This window comes from Mustela nivalis (assembly GCF_964662115.1).
Source record: "Mustela nivalis genome assembly, chromosome: 10".
In the NCBI taxonomy this organism is placed as follows: domain Eukaryota; kingdom Metazoa; phylum Chordata; class Mammalia; order Carnivora; family Mustelidae; genus Mustela; species Mustela nivalis.
In genome coordinates, this window is record NC_139029.1 from 70,184,741 (window position 1) to 70,202,805 (window position 18,065).

At 36.1% G+C, this 18,065-nt stretch overlaps 1 protein-coding gene across 1 annotated transcript in view; it reads right to left on the reverse strand.

Moving 5' to 3' along the window:
* Positions 1-18,065, reverse strand: part of COL24A1 (collagen type XXIV alpha 1 chain) — a gene marked incomplete at its 5' end in the record, with an annotated part of 325,357 nt that overhangs the window by 253,127 nt on the left and 54,165 nt on the right. The window lies entirely within an intron of this gene.

Genomic DNA, 18,065 nt, shown 5'->3' on the forward strand with positions numbered 1-18,065 from the left:
TTAACATACTACCGATTTCATCATTAATTAATGAATTCAAAAAATTTTTTCACCCATATTTACTTTATATTTGCCTGAAAATCACAATTTTATGTTTTTGGAAATTATATTTTGGCAGTCTAAAATAATTGGTTCAAGAAACAGAATGGAGCTAGTGTTAAATAAAACTTGTTCTGGGGAAAGTTCTAGAATGTTGCTCTAAAATAATTAGATCAATCAATGTTCTTGCTGAAATAATAAATTATAATGTGATTTATCATAATTAGTTTCAATAATGAGAATAAGCTAATAAGTGCAGTTTTATTTCTATTGATTTTATCACAGATAAACCTATTTTCTGCTGACTTGGGAAAAGGAACAGAAGGTAAGATGAGTACAAGAATCAGAATCTTTATTTAGTATGTTATTTATTTGAGAGAGAGAGAGAGAGAAGGGGCAGGGGCAGAGGGAGAAACAGACTCCCTACTGAACAGGAGCCCACAGCGGGGCTCCATCCCAGAACCCTGAGATCATGACCTGAGCCAAAGTTAGATACTTAACTGACTGAGCCACCCAGGTGCTCCAAGAATCAGCTTGTTAAAAAGTAAAAGTTGCAAGTAAATATGAATGGAAGCTAGAAAAGGTAGCTCAGTGAAGAAGTAAATATGATGGCAGTAAAAATGCCCACAAGTTATATGGAACTGCAAGGTTGATTCTGGAATACTCATACTGGAAATAAAAACAAATAAAAAAAAAGCGATACTAACTCATCCAGTCCAGATTAGGAGAGAAAGGCCTTGACTCTGATTTAAAATTTGTATTCTATGGAGAAAAATATTATTTAGGGACATTTCTGGCAAGAAAGAAGACAATGATAACAGAAAAACTGGTCACAGGATCAGATTTAAGTTTGGCAACAGAATATTTTTAACACAGACTTGTTGATTGCTTTTCTAATTAAAGAAAAAATCAGGCTCAACTATGCCTTCTATGCCTAAATAATCTTCCCTCATCTTTCTTCAACTAAAGACTTATGTTTTAAATAGAAAATTGAATAATATTTTTTTCCAGGTTTTCATTTAAATACCAGCTAGTTCACATACAGTGCAATGTTAGTTTTAGGTATAGAATTTAGTGATTCATCACTTACATACAAGATCCAGTGCTCATCACAAGTGTCCTCCTTAACACTTATCACCTATTTAACCCATCGTTTTGCCCACTTCCCCTCCAGTAAACAACAGTTTGTTCTCTACAGTCAAATTATGAAGAAGCCCAAATATTCATTGTCTAATGAATGGATAAAGAAAATGTGGTGTGTATATATATATATATATAATCTTACATATATATATAAAATGGAATATATATATGATTTCACTCATATGTAGAATTAAAGAAAGAAAAGTGAACATAAGGGCGGTAAAAGACAAACCAAGAAAACTGAGTGATATTTTGCTTCTTTGATCCCCAAACCATGAGTTAGGTCTCTTCTAGGAATTCACACCATCTTAGAGTCCTAAAAGGTCACTTAATATTGTGTTAAGGCTTATATTATTTTCCTCATCAAACTGTAAAACCCTTGAAGGCAGTTTTAGGTCTTATGAACTATATTTCCAGCAACTAATACAATGCCTGGCACATAGTAAGTGCTGAAAAAGTTATTTTGTTGTTGTCATTGTTGAGTGACTGACTTGTTTCTTTCAGGGGGAAAAAAAAAAAAAAGACAACAAGTCTTTTTTTGACTTTTGGTCCCTGGGTACTGGTTTACAACCACTGGTTGAGAGCATCCTCACGGATAAATTATTAGTTCCTGTCCATCCTCTAATGAGCCTGAAACACCTTGTCATTCTAGAAAGCAAAAAGACTATGAAGGATTTTAACTCTGGAGTTATGTTAAAAGAACCAAGGGGCTTGAAGAGGATCCCAGTGAGAGGATATGGAACAATATGAATTTCAATATGGATAAGAATTGCAATGGATTGAAACATATCAAATACTTTAAATTCACGAGTTTGTAATGATTCAACAATTTAAAGAACTGCCCATGTATAGAGAATGAAAGGAAGTCAACTCCTTGTTTTGAAAACTGGTAAAGAAAGGTGAAGAATCAAGCACTTTTTCTACTTTCCCCATATGCACTGTGCTGCTACTAATGAAAAAGTAGATGCGGGAATGTATGCAACCAAAAATAATCAATCACCTACATCTAATACGTCTGGGCAGTTATCAACTGTTATTAACATCATTAAAAAAGAAATAACTAGACATTATGTGCTTCCTGATGAAAGAATACAGTATCAACTATAGTCTTACCAAAAAAAAAAAAAAACAAAACTCAATATGGTCAGGTCTCTGTATGTGACTACCCAGGTCACATGACTGGGGATCTTTAACAGCTAAATTGTGAGGGAGAAGGGGTGAATGGAACGAGAGCTCGTAGACTGAAAGACATAGTAACAAAGTAAGTCTACACTATAGTTTTAAAAGATGCACACTTGAATGACAAACCATAAAAGAAAAAAGCACTGCCAACTTTTGAGAGGAGAGAAAGGCTGTGGTTCCTTCTTAAACATTAAAATAATAGTAAAGGAATATTAAAAAAAAAACAAACCTGACATGCTAAAGACCAGGAGAATAGAGGATGACAGATGTCAATAATTTGGAAACTTTTTATTTCTTTTTGTTGTCTGATTGCTGTGGCTGGGATTTCTATACTATATCAAATAAAAATGGTGAGAATGGACATCCCTGAGTTGTTCCTGACCATAGAGGAAAAGCACTTATCTGTCAGAATGACTAAAACTAACAACACAAGAAACAACAGGTGTTGGCAGTAATAGAGAGAAAAAGGAAATTTCTTGCACTGAGTGGAGACTGAGCAGAAGGCAGCGTCTTAACACAATGAGCCATCCAGGTGCCCTAAGGAATTCTTTTTAACTCTCAAATTTAACATTCAAAATTTAAATCAAATGGCAGGACATGGCTGACCTTGCCAAATAGCAACATTTCAAAGAACTTACAGGCTGAAAGACAAAAAATACATCAAAGTATAATTTCTGTTAAAAAATTATGTTCATAGTAGCAATGGCCACAGTCGCCAAACTGTGGAAAGAACCAAGATGCCCTTCAACGGACAAATGAATAAGGAAGATATGGTCCATATATATTATGGAGTATTATGCCTCCATCAGAAAGGATAAATACCCAACTTTTTTATCAGTCATCATGGATGGGACTGGAAGAGATCGTGCTGACTGAAATTAGTGAAGCAGAGAGAGTCAATTATCATATGGTTTCACTTACTTATGAAGCATAAGGAATAACACAGAGGGCATTGGGAGATGGAAAGGAGAAGTGAGTTGGGGGAAATTGGAGGAGGAGACAAAGCATAAGAGAACTGTGGACTCTGAGAAACAAACTGAGGGTTTAGGGGGGTTGGGTGAGCCTGGTAGTGAGTATTGTGCAGGACAAGTATTACATGGAGCACTGGGTATGGTGCATAAACAATGAATTTTGGAACACTGAAAAGAAATAAGACGAAAAAGAAAAGAAAAAAAATTATGTTGGCATGAAGCTATACAAGAAAAAAATTACAAATAAAAATCTGATAAAGATGTTTTCATTCATTTTAACTTGAAATAATTTGGAAAATTTTGAAAAGTCAAAATGGTTTCTCCCACAATGTGTTTCATTATCTCGGTTAAGTCATCACATCACAATAGAAAATAAACATCTCAGTGAGAAGAAGAAACAGCAGCCTCACTTCTGGTGACTTTATTTTCAGCTGAGATACAAGAGACATATAACATATTAATTTCAGCTATAAAACACATTCATTCAAATATGTATTTATTGTGAAATGCTTACCACAATGTCTAGTTAACATTTTAATCACTACAAATGGTTACAATTCTTTTTATATTATGGTGAGAACTTCTAAGATCTACCCCCTTAATGACTTCTGGCAGTAGTTAGAAGTTTGGAAACTACAGTGTCCTAATAAAGTCCATGATGCTCTATGACATACATTGAGCACTTTAGTATTTCTTTGTTAAGAGTTATAAAGTCTCTGTTTTCTACTAAAATATATAGTCCTTCTGGTAAAAAAAAAAAAAAAAGGTTAAAAATGGTAAATGGATAAACAATCTATAAATAAATAAATCCAAAGGATAAGCTAATTATGGTATATCAGAAAATGAAACCTGACGTGGCAACCTAGATGAATATTGAATGTGTTCTATATTCTTGGCTCCTTTGTCATAGATTAATTGACTGCATATGGATGGATTTATTTCTGGGCTTTCTATTCAGTTCCATTGACCTATCTATCTGTTTTTTGTTTTGTTTTGTTTTGTTTAAGATTTTATTTACTTATTTCAGAGAGATGGAGAGATAGAGAGAGAGAAAGAGAGAGAATGAGAGGGGAGAAGGTCAGAGGGAGAAGCAGACTCCCCACGAAGCTGGGAGCCCAATGCAGGACTCAATCCTGGGACACCAGGATCATGACCTGAGCCAAAGGCAGTCACTTAACCAAGTGAGCCACCCAGGTGTCCCTATATGTCTGTTTTTAATGCAAATACCATACTGTTTTGATTATTATAGCTTTGTAATATACTTTGAAATCAGCAGAGTGATGCCTCCCTCCAGCTTTGTTCTTCTTTCTTGAGATTACTTTGGCATTTTGAGTTTACCTGTGGTTCCATATACGTTTTAGGACTATTTGTTCTATTTCTGTGAAATAGAATTTTGATAGAGCTTGCACTGAATCTTTAGATAGACACATTTGGGTAGTACCGACATTTTGACAATATTAATTCTTCTAATCCATGAACATGGAATATCTTTCCATTTTATGTGTGTCTTCTTCAATTTCTTTCATCAGTGTCTTAAAGCTTTCAGTAAAGATGTCATTCACCTCCTCAGTCAATTTATTCCTAGAGATTTTATTCTTTTTGATGCAACTATTAAGTGGGATTGTTTTCTTAATTTTCATTTTCAGATAGCTCATTATTAGTGAATAAAAACACACTTTTTGTAGGTTGATTTTACACGCTTTTTAATAGAAATAGTCTAATCAATTTCTATCGAGAAGCAGAAAACTGAAGTAAATAAAAATGTGTCTTCTATTTTCAGACTTCTCATATGGGTTTACAGGACTGATAAGAGTGACTCAGCATTCTCTCCAGTAATGCCAATGTTTTATTACTCCCTAATCACTAAAGGCCAGAGACAAATTAAAATTAAGGCAAAACCTGGGAACCAAAGTACTAGCAGACTCCATTAGTTTCCTGGGAAATCACAAGGATAAAATGTGGTCATTCTTATTTTGGCAGTAGTTAGAGGTTTGGAAGCGAGCATGTCCTATTAGAGTAAGTACATGATACTCTATGGCATACATCGAGCCCTTTAGTATTTCTTTGATAAGTGTTACAAAGTCTGTTTTCTACTGAAAATGGTTAAAAAGTGGTTAAAAATGGCAAATGGGTTTTTGGCAGCTTCCAAGATGGAGGAGTAGGATACCTTAATTTCATCTGGTCCCAGGAATTCAGCTAGATAGCTATCAAACCATTCTGAACACCTGTGAACTCAAACGGAGACTAAAGAAAATAGCTGCAACTCTATGAACAGAAAAGCTACCACTTTCTGCAAGGTAGGAGGTGCAAAAAAGTGAATCTGAGGTGATATATGGGAAGATAGACCACAGGGGTAAGGAAGCCTCTGTCAGCTGGCTACTAGAAAGTGATAAAGCATCAGAACCCAAAATCAGAACTTCTAGAAGTCTGCTCTGGTGAGGGACATTTCTCTGGTGGCTAAGTTGGGGGCAGAACCCTCGCTAGGACAGTGTGGTCTCAGGACCCCAGGGTCACAGAAGACTGGGTGTGCCTGAGTGCGGCAAAGCTCCCAGGGAAGCGAGCGCAGAGTGAGCCACGGAGTGGGCTCTCAGCTCAGGACTGTGATAAATAGTGATCGACGGCACAGTCAGGGGGCCACTGTTCTTCAAGCAGGGACCCAAAAAGCAGCAAATCCAGGGAGATGCCCCTTCCTCCCTGGGGAGGTGCAGCATGGGAACCTGCTGTAGGAATCTGCTGGGTTTGGAGTATCCAATGGGGCCATTTGCCCGAGATACAAAGGCTCAGTCCCAGGCTGGGTGAGCACACAGTGCAGATAGAGACTCGGGACACAGGAGTGATTGACTGATTTTATCTGGGTGCTCTCTAAGGAGTGGGATCCCAAGCTCTGGCCTCCAGGGCTGCTGATGGGGAGGCCACCATTTTCATTCTATCCTCGAAAGCTTCACAGAAAGCCTTTACGGTACAAAGGCCACCTAGAGCAAACCGGGGTTGATTACTTAGGCTGGCCCCTGGCAAGCAAGGGTGGTCCAATTCCTCATAAGGCAAAGACTTTTGGGAATTAACCCAGCAGGCTCCTTCCCCAGAAGATCAGAAAGAACATCCAGCCTAGACCAAGTTTACTGATCAATGAGAACTACAAATATTCTAGGGGAATACAGCACACAGAATTCATGGCTTTTTTCCATGATTCTTTAGTCTTTCAACTTCAGTATCTTAATTGTATCTTTCTCTTTTTAAAATTTTTCTTTCTTCCCTTTCAATCAACTTATCAACTCCTTTTTTAAAAATCATTTTAAGGGATGCCTGGGTGGCTCAGTTGGTTGGACGACTGCCTTCGGCTCAGGTCATGATCCCGGAGTCCCAGGATCGAATCCCACGTCGGGCTCCCAGCTCCATGGGGAGTCTGCTTCTCCCTCTGACCTTCTCTGCACTCATGCTCTCTCTCACTGTCTCTCTCTCTCAAATAAATAAATAAAATCTTTAAAAAAAAAAAATCATTTTAAATTTTCATTTTTATAGTCACATTCTATCCCTTCATTATATTTAACCTTATTTTTGCATATACGTAAGTTTTTCTTTCTTTAAACTTTTGGGATGCAGTTTCCTATAACAGATCAAAATACTCCCAAAATCTAGCATATGGCTCTGTTCTATTCACCTGCCTGATCACATTATCTCTCTCTACTTTTTTCTTCTTCCTCTTCTTCTTTTTTTTTTTTTTTTTGGTCTTTTTAAAGTTTTTTTTTTTTTTTTTAATTTTCATCTTTACAGTTATATTCTATATAACTTTGTCAAATTAAAAGTTTTTCTTTCTTTACAATTCTAAGATGTCATTTCCTCTAACAAACTGACCACTCTCAGGAGATAGTGTATTGCTTTGTTCTGTTCAAAACTGAAGGCATCACAATTCCTGATTTCAAGCTGTATCACAAAGCTGTACAGTACTGAGCCCTAAAACAAACACATATATCAATGAAACAGAACAGAGAACCCAGAAATAAAATGCTGTTATAGGCAGTAGCATCATTTAGGCCATTTAACTCTTTTGAAAGTTTTCTATTTTTCATTGACTTTTATATTGATTTTGCTTTAAATATACAAGAACACAATACAGTTGGCTTAAATTTATCTTAAGTAGTTTATAAGTCTGAACAAAGTAAAAATGAATTTATCTCTTATAAAAACAGTCCTATTAAAACAGAATAAAACTAATAAATCATTCAAGCTGGGGCAACACATAAGTTATGGACTCCTAAAGGGCGAAGTTATTCTAAGTCTAGTTTGGTGCTTGGATATAGTACATTCAATAAAGATTTGACAGCTTCAATTGATGAGCAAATTAAAAATAAACTATTTACACAATTATATTTTCAGCTGTATAGTTTCAAAGTTATTCTTTGTCAAAACAAACAAACAAACAAAACACTGCCCTCCAAAACCCAAGTATCATCGCTTCTATAGATAGGATAATAACATACGCAAACGAGAAAGAATGCAGTCAGACGGAGAGAGGTTCTATAAGGGGAGAATTCCATTTAAGACATGGATCCAAAAAACAATTGCAAGATTTTATTTTTTAGTATTTATGGAAGTACATGCCATGTCAGTAATATGGTGAATCCAAGTTAGAAAGCAATAAAAAAAAAAAAAAAGATGAAAATGACCTTTTCAGAGTGAGAATAATCCATGTAAAAGTTAATGCCAAAAAAAAAATTTTTTTTTTTTTTGACAAGGCAGAAGTAATAAATTCACTTTCCCAGGAAACTATAGAAACGAAACTTAAGCACAGAGCAGCATACAACTGCAAATTAAGGAACTATTCTGTCTTCAGGGAAAACCACAAACAGAAAATATGAGCTTCTGGAAAAATAAAGACAAAATAAGGAATTCATCTAGGTATCTGGCTTTCTTTCACTCTCTTTTGCTGTTTTAGAACTAAAAACAATCAAAAGCAATTTTTTTTTTGTTATGATATTGAAAATCTTTTTGCAATCTTTGCAAATGATTACTGCTATTCATGTATTTTCCCTTTTGCAATTCTATATTTTTGAGTAATAAATTTAGCACAGCTGAATTCCATTAATATGTAGCATCTTAAAAACTCAACAGAGAAAATCCAGAGACAATAATGACAATGAAAATTCCTTATAACACCACATACACTCTCTAAATGACTTGTATGGTAGGGCTTTCTTTAAATAATATTATTAGTACACTTGAAGTCACGCTACAAAATCAGTTGCAAAGTCCATTTTTATTTTACTGAAATCCATGCAAAGCTATACTAAAGTTTTAATTTTAAGATAAACTATGTTGATTTGACCCTTATTTGACCCTTAGATTTGGATAACCTATGTGACAAAAAGCAGATCAGTGTTAGACTAGGGAAGGGAGGAACATGAGAGAGAGAAAGGAAGAATTACAATGGTGACCAAAGAAATTTTGGGATTTTTAAAAAGATTTTATTTGTGAGCAAGAGAGGGCTCATGAGCAGGGGGAGAGGGAAAGGGGAGTGAGAGGGAGAGACTCTAAAGCAGACACTGTGCTGAGCATGGAGCCAACACAGGACTCAATCTCAGGACCCTGAGATCATGACCTGAGCCAAAACCAAGAGTTTGACACTTAACCAACTGAATCAACCAGGTGCCCCAGAAATTCTGGGATTTGATGGATGTGTTCACTATCTTGATTTTGGTGATAATTTCATGAATTATACCTATGTTAAAAATGATCAAATTGCACAATTTGAACATATGTAGTTTGTTATGTCAGTTACACCTCAATAAAAGTATAAAAGAAAAGGTAAATGGTACTGGGTGTACCCAGTCCTCGTACCATACAATGTATATTCTGGAGACCATCTCAGATTTTCCCTTTTTCAGTGTGTTTAAGTTTGTGGCAAGGAATAGGAAGTTAGATGACTTAAAAGTTGATTTGTATTTTTATGAGGGACTGGCATATATCAATCGCCTACTTTTGTTTTAAATGCACAGCTATGGGCATGGGCCACTCTACCTTGTTTCCTATTCTCTCTTTTCTCCAAATGGAATGAATATTGTGGCTATTTTGTTTTCTTTCTAAAATCATACTGATTATCTGAGATCAGACCTATATATAGACCTCACTGAAAAGAATCCACTTTACTCCCAGAATCTGGACTTGGAGCTAAAAGCAGTAAGTGATCAATAGATTGGGTTATCTCCCTTTGGAGAAGGGAGAGTCTATTTTCAGCTGTGCAGGTGGCTGTCTATGTTACTAGAGGCATTTAAAAAACTATATAAGTGTGGTTTGGGGGGGTGCCTTGGTGGCTCAGTTGGTTAAGCATCCAACTCTTGGTTTTGGCTCAGGTCAAGATCTCAGGGCCGTGAGACTGAGCCCTGCATTGGGCTCCATGCTGGGCATGAAGCCTGCTTGTCATTCTCCCTCTCCCTCTGTCATCCCCTCCATCCTTTAATTTAAAAAAGAAAAAACTGTATAACTGGGAGAATGGTATATGTAGATACTAGGCACCAAAAATGTAAAATGTAGAGAGCATCTTCTTTTTGTCTGTTCACCATCTCTGAAAAACTACTCTTCAGTTTCCAGTCTATGTGCTTCTGGTCCCAATCCCAATTTCCAGGGGTGAGTAAATGACCCAAATCTTGCCAATTACAGTATTCCAACCTCATGATTACTGTGACTGATTTAAAGATAATCATGTAACCCAAGCCAGATTGGCTGAAATCCACGTTAGAATTTTTGCTAGAGCTCTAAGGAAAGAATGCTTTCTTTCTGCTAAGATTGCTAACTCTCAGGGCAATATAAGCGTAGAATTGCCAAAGGCCACCTTTTCCACAGTGTGTTGTGAAAGAAGCCAACAGACGTAAGTAAGGCTAAGAGATGGACAGTGTCTTGATTATAGTCATCAAACTTCTATAGTCAGTCAAAACTCTAGGCACATGCACTGCTGGACTTCCTGATTATATTAGGCCATGCTAAGTTTTGCTTAAAACCACTTGAGGTAGCTTTTGTTATTTTTAATGGAAACGGACTTGACTAAAACACTGAATTATATGCAGTTTTTTAAGCCCACCTAGCTTCGTCATGTATCTGTGCTGGAGTACCCTTGCCCTCTGTTTCCATTTGACAAGCCACTACTATTTCTTCAAGTCTTTGCTCAAGCCACCAGACTTCTTGGAAGCCTTCTATAATTCCTTGCTCCAGGTTCCCTATTCATATAAATTGTTACCAACTCAAATATAACATAATCTGTGAGGCCTTTCACGGTTCCCCTTAGCCAGAATCAGTAGCTTTTTCCTTTATATTCATACAGAACTCTGTTAATATGGCTATTTAGTACTAATGACTCCATATTGTAATTAAGGTTTTTTTCTTTTTTTCCAATAAAATGTGACCTCATAGAGGAAAATGAAGGTATCTTACCTATCTTTATACTGCTAACATTTAACTTAACATGCAGCTGGTATACACTTCTCCATAGTCACTTGCATTTCTGCACATTATACAAATGGGTTACCAACTATCCACTGTTCCAGTCTATCTTTTCAGAGATTTTCACCATAGCAAAAATGGCCATAGTGTCTCCCTTTGCAGCAAAAGGCAGGAGTGCTTACTGTCCATGTAATAATTTCTTTCTGGAACAAAGTTTTTTGTTGTTGTTGTTGTTGTCTTTTTTTTTAAATAACTGACCATTATAAAAGATTCAGTTTCACTAAGTTCAAAGTTCCTTTTACAACTACTGCATATGCAAATGTCATCTAGCTCTCTCACATCACCCTATGAGAAGTAAACCTCCATGAATCAGAGCAAAAATGCTGATATTCTGGAAACTGTTATTGTTAAGAATAATAAAATGTCCTTTGTCTCTGAGGAGTCTTGCATCTTCTTTTTTTTTTTTTTAAGATTTTATTTATTTATTTGACAGAGATCACAAGGAGGCAGAGAGAGAGAAGAGAAAGCAGGCTCCCCACTGAGCAGAGAGCCCGATGTGGGGCTTGATCCCAGGACCCTAAGATCATGACCTGAACCAAACAAAGAAACTTAACCCAAGGAGCCACCCAGGCACCCCTTGCATTTTCTGATAAAAATCTGTGAAACTATTAGGCTAACTTGCAGGCGTGGGATCCTTCACAGTCTCTGACAATTCTGGTGATGAGAATGGGATACTGGTGGAGACATAGCTTTTTGGAAGAGGAAGTATGAAGGCCTTACCACATGTTTAATTATATTTGAGGAAAGGCCATGCGAATAGGCAGTAAACATGTTAACCAAAGTGTATGATCAACCAGACAAAAACTGGTTCTCTTTATTGTCTGCTAAAAGGAGGAATTGGAGGAGACAGCTATAGACCAAGTACCGGGAAGAGAAAGTATCTTTGAAGACAGTTGTTTTAGTTGTTAACTTTCCTCGGGGTGGGAAGATTTCTTCATTAATCTAGTGAGCAACCTCAGATCTACCTCAATGTAAAAAGAGTACTTAGTACTATTAGTAATAGCAACTAATAGTACTAAGGTTCCTCCTGGGTAGCCAGAAGATTCTGTCCTCTTTTAAACAACAGTTATGAAAACTCCCACCTATACTATGAAAGGGCAGAAATTTGTGACCACTATGGGCAGAAACCAGGCAAATCAATAAAATTTTGCCTGGTTCATTTGGGAGATCGGGGGTAGGTTCCATATTTTTCATAATAAAGAACTGTAATATTAGGCTTCACTATCTAGCTACTAAAAACTCTGTCTTGGTATCACTTGGAGTCAAAGGCTTTGTGCAATTTGGCACCAGCCTAGTTTTATAACCTTATCTACCACTCTATACCAACACAAGGAATCTGCATCAGGAAGTCAGTTTCATTCACTGTTCTATAAATCCACTATGTATATTACCTAGATGGCGAGGCTCAGGACCCTGATATCGTGACCTGAGCCAAAACCAAGAGTTGGATGCTTAACCAACTGAATCACCCAGGTGCCCCAGAAATTCTGGGATTTTATGGATGTGCAATGATTGTGCAATGATCAAATTGCACAATTTAAACATATGTAATTTGTTATATGTCAATTAGACATATGATTTGCTCTGCCTGGAATGCATTCCCCTTTTCCTGCCATTTATTCATCAACAATGTAATTCAAGATCCATCTTTTCAATGAACCCTTCCCTAATCCTTCCATCTCAATCCTTTCTTGCTTAATCTCTCTCTACTAACACTGAACTATAATAACTACTTATTTCTTACATGATACTTTTACTATTATCTCACAGTATATGTTTATATCCTCTTTTTCCAAAATAGATTATAAATTGTCTCAAATTAGAGACAATATATTATTTTTGTATATATCCTATAGTGTTTATAGGCATAGTTCTCACACAGTAGGAACTCAAGAAATGATTTGTTATTGACAGATATGATCATATTTTCTTTCAGCAACAGTGTTTGAGTAACAACTAAAAACATCAAATTACTCAACCAATCCCAAGTGGTACTTCTTTGTTAATAAGTAACTGGTTTAAGTAAAGGGGATCCATCTGGACTAAGATCTACTCAACTGGCTGCAGGTGGCCTTATTCAAGTTAAGTCCACGGAGGTGCTAAAATGGACATTTACAAGGTATACCTTTGCTTGATATGGGCAGACTCTCCAAATGAACTTTGATATTTGTCTCTAGTGAAGACCACCCTGGTGGAAAAAAAGGACCCACAGCTTGGCCACTTCTGGGATCTCTCTGATTAGTAGTCTCAGCTCATTTTGTAGTAAACAACTGGCCTCACTTACTGAGAATGTCATCCAATATTCAACTATTTGGCAATCTCACTAGTCCACTGAGGTTAACAGCTGAATAACAAACATTCTAACTATCCTGCTACCAAATCTGAAGACGGTTTGCTGCCAGAACTGGGAGGAAACATAGGTTTAGTTCTCAAAACTGATACTACTATGGTTAAAGAAATGGGGAAGATTTCTGTACAGCATTTTCCATATGTTTTTGTTAAAAGCAGACAAAGAACTAGCATGGAAAAAAATTAATCTTATGTTTTAAGGTACATGATGTCTTATCTTGGGAGATCTCTAATATTTATAATTCTGGAAAGAGCTAAGTGCACAGATATGTTTACTTCTCTGGTACAGCCATTTAACTTGCCTACAATAAGTAAAACATTATGAAGTAAGGAGAAAAAAAGCTTTGAAGTGGTTTGAAGTGACATTTGGTCAGATGATTTTAATGATGAACAGTCTCTTCAAAGCAATGGCAAAAAACTTAGCATTTATAACAAAAGCTTCAGAGTGCTTTGCTTTCATTGATTTTGAAGATCTGAGATTCTGAACTAGAAGGTACTAGAAAGAAATATTGGCCAGTCCCATCTTATTGGTAGTACAGATGACAACACAGATGGTACAATTAATTTGAGGAGCACCAAGTTTGAATCACCCATGAATCTTTCCCTGCTCACTAAATGACATCCTAAATTCTACAATCAAGACTCATTGCATTAGTTCCAGGTTTCTGTTTAGTGTTAAAATGTAAATATCCTTGAAAGGGGATTCTACTGAAGTTAGCTCTTCTACTAACCACTTACTGCCTGGAGTAAAATATATTTATCAGATCTTTAGAAACAAGCTTTGATGAGAAGGGTAAATTATGGAAAGGAAAAGAGACACTGGTTGTTTGAGATAGATAAGAACTCATGCTCCAAAGGAAAAGAACAGAGGAAGCTCATTGCCCATAACAATTGAGTTATTTGGCTATTTTATAATTTTTTTCTGAGACTAAACTGATTCTAGACTTTCAAAGTATTAGCTGATTTTTAATTTTTTATTATATCAAACCTAATTAATTTTGATGTCTGAAAAAAAGACAAACAGAGACAGTGGAGGCTTTGACATAGTCAGAATTGAATACTGAATTCTTGAATATAAGTTCTTTGCAGTCAAAACCAAATCTAATTGACCTAGGCATTTTTAAATTTTTTTATCTTTTTTAGTGATGAACATATAATTGTTATCTCAAAAAAGATCTGTTGAAAAGAAATAGTTAGAACTGGATTCTCTAAAGAAGAACTTAAATGGAAGAGATATTTCTATAGTTAGGTAGACCTCTGGGTTCTAAGGATCAGACAGTCACTCACATCTACATGACTACCAATCATATCATGTAGAGTGTATGTCAGAGATCCTGCCAGCATTAAAAAATCTAAAATATCTTTGTGTGATGGTCTCTATCAGAACATTGTTTAATTCACCAGACTACCACCTACAGAAGTCAGTTGGATTGTGGAGACTGACTGTAGACTACCACAGCTCCAGTTGCAGCTGCTGTGTTAGACACAGCAGATTACTATGTCCTTCTATATTTGGTATGTAATCACTGATTTGGCAAGCACACTCTTTTCCTTTATAATTAAAAGAAGATTTTAAAATAGTCTGCATTCATGTGGGGCCCTTCAAATTTGGAAGTATCAGTTCATCTTCACAGAAACAAATACATATTTTTTAAGAGTTTACCCTTTCTTCCTTTAAAGCTCCAACTAGCACCACTATCTAGAAAATTATAGAATGCTTGATCCAAAGGCATGGAACCCCACAGAGGATAGCATCTGAATAAGATAATCTCTCTAGATCAAAGCTCTAAGAGTGGGCTCCTGGTATGATTCACTGGCCTTCACCTACTCTGCACCGATTAGAGGTAGCCAGCCTTACAATACAGTCGAACTGCCTTCCAAAATTATAATTGAAGTGCCAACTTAAAGGAAACAATATGAAGGAAGTACCACCCTTTGGGATATAGTGTATTTTTTTTTTAAGTCACAGACCTGTATATGGCACTTTTGTCTCTAATAGGAGGGATGCATGATTCTGGAAACCAAAGAATAGAAGTGGATATGGTCCTATTTACCATCACTCCCAATGATGCACTATATTTTGTACTTTCTTTCCCCAAAACCTCAGACTCTTCAGGGTTAGATATCCTGTTACCCAAAGGGTCTCTCTCTTGACAGGAGACCCAGCAAACATCCCAATAAACTAAACTAAACTTAGTGCTGTCAACAGGGCGCTTTGGACTTTTTATGATAAGCTCTGAGCAAACAAAAAGGGAAGCCACCATACTGGCAGGGTTAATTGACCCTGAAAAACAAAAACAGGCAAAACTTCTTTACACAAAAAGGGCAGGAAGGGATACACATGGAATTCAGGTGATACACTGAACATCTCTTAGAACTCCTCTCAAGAGTTCATATTCTCAGTAATGAAGGTCAAGGTCATAGCACTAGGTAAGCTACCAAGACCCACAGAGGTGACAGCTGAAGGTGAAAGGAATTTAAAATAGGTAGTGAAGGAGAGAATGATGAGTAACAACTGTGATCTCAATAGCAATTAGATCAGTAGCAGACATAGTCCATGCCATTTACATAGATCAGTTAGATCAGAAGTAAGTGAAGATATAGGAAAACCTAAACAACATAATAAAGAAGAGCCAGTCACTACATACTGTATATTAAACTCCACATTTAATAATAAAAATATACCTCCTTGTCAAGTGTATATTGAAAGGTATAATGAAATGTCAAGTGTATACTGAATCACAAAAAATGATCACAAAAAAAGAGAAAAGATTGATAAGGTCCAAAAAATAGAATCTTCTGATAACAATGCAATAAAAGTAAGAATTATTACAAAACCATAAGAAGAGGCTCTCCCACCTGGAAATTCTAAAATTTCTTTTTAAATAACTCCTGTGTGATAAGAGAAATAACTAAAATTACAAAGTCTTTAAAAGACAATGGTAATAAAAATACTGCATAACAGAATCTTTGAAATACATTTAAAGTAGTAGGCAGAGGGAAAATAACAGTTCTTAATAGTTTTTGGAATGAAAATAAAACAACAAAAATAGATAAAATTAAATAAAATTAAATTCCTAAATTAAAAAAAAGAATATTCAAGAAATAATAAAGACAAAAGGAGAAACTAATTTGTAGAGAAAAGAAAAACAAAAAAACAATAAATAAAAATTTCAAAAATTTGAGATAAAAGTAACTGGACAAATGGAATCACCTAACCAAAACAAGAAAAAAAGGATAAGTACATACACAAATATTAAAAAAAAAAAATTCATGGCACATGGGAAACAATCATTAAAATAAAAATTTAAAAACCATGAGACTATTTTGTGGATTTATATGGAAGTAAATTTGAAAACCTAGATGAGACAGATAATTTCCTAAAGACAATTTAACCAATCTAACCCCATTAGAGATAGCTTAAGAAGATTAATTTCTGCAGAAGCTGTAAAAAAAATTCATCAAGGAACTACCCCATAAAAAAGCATCAATTCCAGATGGTTTCACAGAGGAACTCCATCAAAGCCTCATAGATAAGATAGGCCCAATGTTTCATAAATTACTCCGTAGCACTAAAAATTAAGAAGACTTCCTAATTATTTTCACAAAATAAGTATAACATTAAAACCTAAACTTGACAAAGAAGTACAAAAAAAGATTGAATATTATAGATCAAGACCACTTTTAAATACTGATGCAAAAGTACAAATAAATATTAGTATATATTGGTAAATATTGATACAGCCATTATAGAAGACAGTATGAAGTTTCCTAAAAATAATTAAAAATAGAACTACCATATGATCAAGCAATTCCACTTTTAGGTGTTTTATCTAAAGAAATAGAACACACTAACTTAAAAAGATGTATTCACCCCATGTTCTTTGCAATATTAATTCACAACAGGCAAGGTAAGGAAACAAAATTCAAAAGTGGATTATCTAAAAATAATCCATTTGATGGGTGAATGGAAAAGAAGTGATACGAAGGAGAGAAGATGGTGGCAGAGGAAGAGGACCCTAGGTACGCCCTGTTCTGCTAATACAACTATTAAACTATTATAACTATTAAATCCTCCTACATAGCCCCCAAATTGATCAGAAGACTGGCAGAACAAACTCTACAACTAAAGGTAGAGATTAGGCCACATCAAAGAAGGTAGTAGAAAGTGCAGAGATGTGGGGTACCTGGGTGGCTCAGTGAGTTAAACCTCTACCTTCAGCTCAGGTCATGATCTCAGAGTCGTGAGATCAAGCCCCGCACCAAGCTCTGTTCAGCAGGGAGCCTGCATCCCCCTCTCTCTGCCTGCCTATTGTGATCTCTCTCTCTGTCAAATAAATAAATAAAATATATTTTTTTTTTTTTAAAAGAAAGGATTATGGCTGATGTGCTGGGGAAGGAGCTGCAGTTGTAGAGGAGGGTGAATGATAAGACTAGAACACAGGTCAGTATGTGGGGAAAAGTAATCCACATAACAATAGATTGGAAAGGGAGAGGGGCTGAATTTTTTGAGTTCTTGCAACCAATAGGGCTTAAAACCTCAATTTTTAGAGGTGGGTATGGCTGAGATAGACCCCAGAGTGCACTGCCCTGATCGTGGAGAGAAGGCAGGCAATCTGTTGACATACAGCATGGAAACAGCAATCTGAAGAGTGTTTGGGTCACATAGTAGGGAGGTTATTCATTCATCTTGGAGTATGTCTCAAAGAGGCAGCATTCATGGAAAGACCCCTCTGGAAACAAATGAACAGACTAAAGCTGTGTCCCTGCCCTGCACCTCAGTATAAGCCCAGGGTGCCCTGCAGAAACCAGCACAGCCCAGTACTCCCTATCTAATATGCTTATACCAAGGCCTATCACCTTGTGCTCCAGTGGAACTGGCCCTCCCAG